The following is a 6648-nucleotide window of genomic DNA, read 5'->3' as shown; positions in this document are numbered from 1 at the left end:
CTTCAGGAACTGAGTTTGACCCCTGCTTTACAGTAAAGTGTAAAAATACTACATTAAACAATTATCAAAATAAAAGTTGTGTGTGTGGGTGAGTGTGTGTTTTGTTCAAATCTGTAGTCATCTTGGCAGGTAAAAAGAAAAAAATAAAGTCGGCTTCCTCTTGAACGATCTGAATCATTTTGAAGTGTTTGTAGATGAGCTGGATCCTCATGTCATCTTTAGCATAAATAACATCCTATTCAAGCTATGCAGTTCCTCATTGACTTGAAACACGCTGATCTCTCCTGTCACTCCATCCTTACAGGAAACTGAGAAATAACTTATAGTTAGTAACGTTCATAATTAAAAAAGTGATATAAAGGACACACTGTACACAAACATGTAAATAGATAGATGGATAGATAGACATGATGCAGGTTATAATAACCAAAACCGGTATGATCTGTAAGAAACTGAAACGCCTAGTGTTATTTTTAATTGCTATTAATTTGTGTGTGTGTGTGTGTGTGTGTGTGTGTAAATATACTTCAATTTATTAAAGTTCATGCTAGTTAATACTACAGTGTGCTGTTGCATTCATTAACAAAGTTGTAGATACTGCAATATATACAGTATAATACAGTTTATTATAGTTAGTATGGTTCAAAAACGTAATATTGTTTACTATAAATGCTATTACAACTTATTTCATGTGGGTTGAATCGTATCTTTAGAACCATATAACATGATTGAAAGCAGCTCCTAGATAACTCAAAACTGTTTCTTAAAAAAAAAAAAAACAAGAGAAGCACCCAGCACAGTCCTTAGCTTAGCTAACAGTATTGAACATATAGATAATTATTAAAAAATCATAACTTACCCTCTGATTGCTCGAGGCCTCCAACAACGTGAGCTGCCCTGTGTGCTGACAAACAGAAACGCCCCATCTCATTGGCTGGCTGTAGCCAATAAACTGGTTTTGCTGCTCTTTTACTGGTATGTACATTTCCACAGAATTTATGATTTTTAACAAAAATCTCTTCAGAAAAGAGTTTAAATAAACCCTAAATAATAAAATAATCGTGGCAAATGATTATTTTGCACCTCAGTCCTGTTGGCTGCTGGCATTGTTCATTGGTCAGGCTTCAGCCAATGAAACAGCTTTACACCAGCCCCGCCCCTCCCCCACCCCGCGCTGCTCACGCCTCTGCATCTGCGAGTGCACAGATGAGTTCTGCTCAAGTGTGCCGCAAGCCTACGTTTGAGTGAAGGTTTCGGCCGTTAGATCGCCCCCTGGGGGCTGGCTGCAGTACAAGTCATAAAGCCCGCCTCCTCCGTGTTAATGAAGGAGACTTGAGCCCAAATAAAAAAAAATATTACACTTGCAATAAAATGTCCCGAAAGATAGTTCTGGTCGATTAAGGCACTGGTTATTGTGCTGAAATAGGTGCAGATCTTCATTTTTGTAAACAGTTTGTTTTTAGCAGTAATTTAATGCTGGGCGTGTCATCGTGATTGACAGCTGTGATTGACAGTTTCTCAAAGCGCGGCGTCTGAGCTTCGGCAGGAGACTGAAGTAGACTGAAATGTTATTATTCGATTTCTGTGTTATTTTACCATGACAAAATGAGTTCAGCAGTAAACTATAGTTTCTGACATACATGATCATGGTGGAACACTGTTTATTCGCTAAGTTCAGGGCTTTTTTCGGGCTTTATTAGTTTGCTGATACACGCCTAGCCACCCAGATAGCAAAACACAGTTCCGGCTAGATTCTCGCCTGCCGGAGACTTATCTCTTAGAGCTCAGACTGACCAATGTTACCTCTGCTGGACCTACTCCGGATGCCTGGACTCACTACCCAATTCCAGCCCGAGTCAATCGAGCCAGATGCGGCGGCCGAGCGAGCAGGCGCTGCCGCATGCGAGCCGGAATCAGCCCGCGACGCCGCGAGTAAGTTATGCGCTGCGGCCTGGAGCTGGCGCGATTGAATATATAAAACCCTCATATTTGTTAACGTTATTACATCCATTTGTGTTGATATGACAGCAAACGCATGCTGAGAAGTTCGGGGGGCGTAGTTGATTTTACATAAAACGTTTGATTGGAAGCTCGACTCTGCTCATTTTCGCGGCTCCTCCTCTGGCTCCATCAGACAATCCTTCTGCGCATGTCTGGCTCCAATTTCAGCAGTCTTTTGCGACAGTTTGTGCCCGTCAAGCAGGCGTTTTGCCCTCAAGGCGTTCAATGGGAAAAAGGGCTGTCGCGTCGTCCTTTTTTTTTTACAGTCATTGGTTCTGCTACAGAGATCGCGGGAGATGTGTAGCAAAAGTCAGAGCGCGGGAGATTTGTAGTTGTACTGACGAATCTGAGAGGTTGTGAGTGCCGACCTGTGGTTGTAGAATGGAGATGCAATCAAATTTGCCGTGCACACGTGTGTCTGTCACTTTGTATTTGTGAATGACATTTTACAAATACACAACTATTAATCTGCAACTTCCAATTCAAAACACAAGTGTGTGGATTGTTGTGTGTGTGTGCAAATCGATGATTTCAGCTGTTCACATCAGAGCTGTATGTGTACATTTCAACCTACACATACAAATATTCTTATCACAAGTGCTCACATTTACATTTGCAAGCTCTCGAGTTTCGCAACTGAATTACCTTCATAAGGTTCGAACCAGCGACCTTCTTGCTGTAAGGCGACCGCACTACCTACTGCGCCACTGCACCATGTATATATATGTGTGTATAAAATAGCTATAGCAAATATGTTGTGTACTTACAAATTTGTACTAAAAAATATGTACTTACGAATGTGTACTTACAAATATGTACTTAGAAAATGTGTACTTGCACCTTAGCCTACGTATGTAAGTACACTATTGTAAATACATATTAAGTATGAGTGTACTTCAAATGTAAGTACAATGTAAGAACATATAGGTACAATATAAGTACACTGTACTAAATGTGTAAATAGGGCTGTAGGTACATAGTTACTAAGGCCACCTAATATAAAGTGGGACCCATTTATTTTTCTCCTGTTTCTGATAGAGAGGGAGCAAGGTAAGATCTTTGTTTTTATTTTTTATTTTCTTTTGAGAGTTTAGAAAGTTGCTTCCTCAGTCAGTTAGATCTTTTGTTTGTTGTTTAGGCATTATCCCCTCCTGAGTATGTTTGACCCTTGGTTATTTATCATTTGTTAATCTGTAAATAAATATACTTGTTTTGGTATATTGGATTTGGTGTGATTTATCGTTGAAGTGCTGGGACAGGAGAAGAGTGATGATTGTTGGCTGCTTTGCCCTTCAGTTTTTTTTTTTTTTTGTTGTTATTTAGTTATATTTTATATTAACAAAATTGGCCTCTAATTAATTTTATAATTTGGCTAAATTTAATTTGTTAATTTTTATAAATTTAATTTTCTTTTCCCCTTTATGTTAAATTATTGCGTGTTTCCCTGGTCCTAGATAGGGGAGGCATGTAACAATTGGGGGCTCGTCCACTGCATTAAACAATTTTGAAGACTTTTCTTTCTAAACACTTGCTGCTGTTTTGTGGCTTATTTAATTATAAAACAATTGTTGAATTGTTTTACAGTAAGCTTGTTTGGCTGTTTTGAACTTTGGCGGGTGATGAAACCCTGTAATATTCTTGAAGAATATGGATATTGATTTGGTTAAGTTAATGTTATCTCCGACTGTAGAGGAGTTTGTTCGTTGTCCAACGAAAGATCTTTTTGTGATTGCAGAGTTTTTTTCAGTTAACTGTTTCAAGAGCAGCATGCAAAGAAGTAATTAAAAATGAGATATATGCTAAATTGGTTGAGGAGGGAATCTTTGCAGAACAAGAGGAGCAGGAAAATGCTGAGCATATTTCTGGAGCTGAATCTGTCAACTTAGATTTAGATGATGCTGGCTTAAATGTAGCAGATGTAAACTGATACATTGCTGTTAAATTAAAAGAACTTGATCTGGCACTTAAAAAACAAGACCATGAAACTCAGTTGCTTCGGTTAATAGCACTCGAAATTGAAGCAGATCGAGATATTAAGATGCGTAAACTAAATCTTGAGATGAAGGCTTTAACCACTGCACCAGTTCCGCCATTACATTCTCAAACACCATCGTCTCCTGCGAATGATTCTAAATATGAATTTGATATTTTCAATTCCAATTGGTTGCATCATTTAGAGAAGCTGAGTTGGACTCGGATTTTATTTCTTTTGAGCGTGTTGCAGCAAAACTAAACTGGCCAAAGGACATGTGGGCACTACTCTTGCAGAGTAACCTTGTTGGGAAAGCACAGGAGGTATGTGCCGCCTTGCCAGTAGAGGAGTCACTGGACTATGAAATTGTAAAATCCACAGTCTTAAGGGCATATGAGTTAATGCCTGAGGCTTACAGACAAAAGTAAGGGCAAGTTCAAAACACGCCAAACAAACTTACGTTAAGTTTGCAAGAGAAAAGAAAGCACTTTTTGAACAGTGGACTTTCTCTTGTAAAGTAACTACTGTGGAACATTTGCAAGAATTAATCTTACTTGAAGATTTTAAGAATTGCCTTCCAGAAACGTAGTTATTCATTTAAATGAGCAAAAAGTGTTGAAGCTGTCCGATCCCGCAGTAATGGCTGATGAATTTGCGCTTACGCATCGAACTGTTTTTTCTGCTGCGCGTCAAAAACTTTTTTCGCTGCAGATTCTGTTGCAAAAGAAACCTTTCGACCTAATCTCAGTAAACCAGGCACTGGAGGAAGACCTGTGTGTAAGGCCACAGAAAGAAAAAGGTTTTTGCTTTTACTGTCTTGATCCCTCGCTCAGCTATTGGTCATATAATTTCTGATTGTGTGGCTTGGAAGAATAGGACTGCAAAACCTAAAAGTGTTGCACTGGCACAGCTGGTTTCTCAGGTAAACCCTATGGACACATCATCGTTTGGTCCTTTTAAGCTAACAGTTCATGTGTCAATTCCGGGTACTTCAGTATTTCAGCAGGTACGAGTGCTCAGAGACAATGGATTGACTCAGTCATTTATATTAGAAGACGTTTTGCCATTCTCTGATAGTACATATACAGGCGCAAATGTTCTTGTTCGTGGTATCAAGATGGGCTGTGTCAGTGTTCCTTTACACACAGTTAACCTGAAATCTGGTCTAGTTTCGGGCTTGGTGAGGTTTTATAGATATTTTACAGATATTTTATATTCTTGGTGAGAATATAAAATATCTGTTATGACTGACATGACTGATTCTGTCTCTCAGCTAACAGAATAAAATCCATCAATTGTGAGTAGGGAACATTTGGGTGCTGCACAAAAGATGGATCCAACGCTCACCAACTGTATAAGTGCTGCAGTTGATGACCGGGATCTTGTGGGAGAAATTGGATACTTTTGGGAAAATGGGATTCTAATGCGAAAATGGAAACCAAAGTCTTCAGAGGAAGATGATTGGCGGACAATATACCAAGTTGTACTTCCCGCCAATTATCGTTCTCAAGTATTGAAATTGGCACATGAAAATGTTCTTTCAGGACACCTTGGTGTCACAAAAACCTTTGATCTAATCAGAAAACATTTTTATTGGCCAGGAGTAAAGTCTGCAGTTTCTGATTTTTGCCGCTCATGTGATGTTTGCCAGTGTGCTGGAAAACCAAATCCTGACATTCCAAAAGCCCCCCTTCATCCAATTCCTGTCATTGGAGAGCCATTTAAAAAATTGCAAATGGATTGTGTAGGTCCCCTTCCCAAGTCTAAACACAAGCACCAGTATATCTTGACGATAATGTGCACTGCAACCCGTTATCCAGAAGCTGTGCCATTGCGCACACTAAAAGCACAGACTATGTTAAAGGAGGTAATTAAGTTTTGTACCACTTTTGGATTGCCTAGAGTAATACAAACTGATCAACGCTCAAATTTCTTTTCAAAGGTTTTTGAGCAAATGTTGAAGAAACTTGGAATCACCCATACAATGTCTACTGCATATCACCCTGAATCACATGAAGCAATAGAACGTTTTCACTAAACCTTAAAGTCTATGCTCCGTGCCTTCTGCTTAGAGTCTGGAAAAGACTGGGATGATGGTTTACCCCTACTCATGTTTGCAGTACGAGAGTCTGTACAAGAATCTCTAGGATTTAGTCCTGCCAAGCTTGTGTTTGCTCATACTGTTCGAGGTCCCTTGAAAATGTTGAAAGAACAGTTAATCAGTAAAGTTACTGTCCCTGTTTCTGTGTTGGACTATGTCTGCTTGTTCCGTGAGCGACTGCATAAAGCTTGTGAACTGGCAAGATCTCACCTCTCCTCTGCACAATCTAAAATGAAAGCTCACTTTGATAAGAAAACAGTACAGCGACGTTTTCAACCAAATGACTTTGTTCTTGTACTACTTCCTGTTCCTGGTTCGCCTCTTCAAGCCAAGTTTTCAGGACCTTATGTGATTGAACAAAAACTCAGTGACACAGACTACAGGCTCTATTTTGATGGTCCATGCAAAACGCAAAACGCAGGGCGCAAACGCTTTCAGGGCATGTCAGGACGCGTTTTTGCTAATTAAAGGACGGAAAATCTGCCTTGCGCCAAGGCGCATGGTCTAAAGGGGTTGAGTTTATTTTCTTAATGAGTTATAGGTGTGTTTTGAGAATAAACCAATTAAAGTCTCA

The 6648-nt window shown here is 39.5% G+C and overlaps 2 long non-coding RNA genes across 2 annotated transcripts in view; one reads left to right on the top strand and one right to left on the bottom strand.

Annotated features, from left to right (window-relative positions):
* The window catches only part of LOC147832862 (uncharacterized), a 1780-nt gene extending 213 nt beyond the window's left edge, over positions 1-1567 (bottom strand). The window contains exons 1-2 of the long non-coding RNA XR_015515066.1: positions 860-1567; positions 1-308 (exon numbers count right to left, since the gene is read on the bottom strand). The exon at positions 1-308 is cut by the window's left edge and continues 213 nt beyond it. This is a non-coding gene — a long non-coding RNA (uncharacterized LOC147832862). The remainder of the gene's footprint in view (positions 309-859) is intronic.
* Positions 1510-6648, top strand: part of LOC137488296 (uncharacterized) — a 724224-nt gene continuing 719085 nt past the window's right edge. Inside the window, exon 1 of the long non-coding RNA XR_015515037.1 lies at positions 1510-2273. This is a non-coding gene — a long non-coding RNA (uncharacterized LOC137488296). The remainder of the gene's footprint in view (positions 2274-6648) is intronic.

Source organism: Danio rerio, chromosome 18 (genome assembly GCF_052040795.2).
Source record: "Danio rerio strain M-AB ecotype USA chromosome 18, GRCz13ab, whole genome shotgun sequence".
NCBI lineage: Eukaryota > Metazoa > Chordata > Actinopteri > Cypriniformes > Danionidae > Danio > Danio rerio.
Note: the sequence above shows the minus strand (reverse complement) of the source record. Positions and strands in the feature narration are given on the sequence as shown.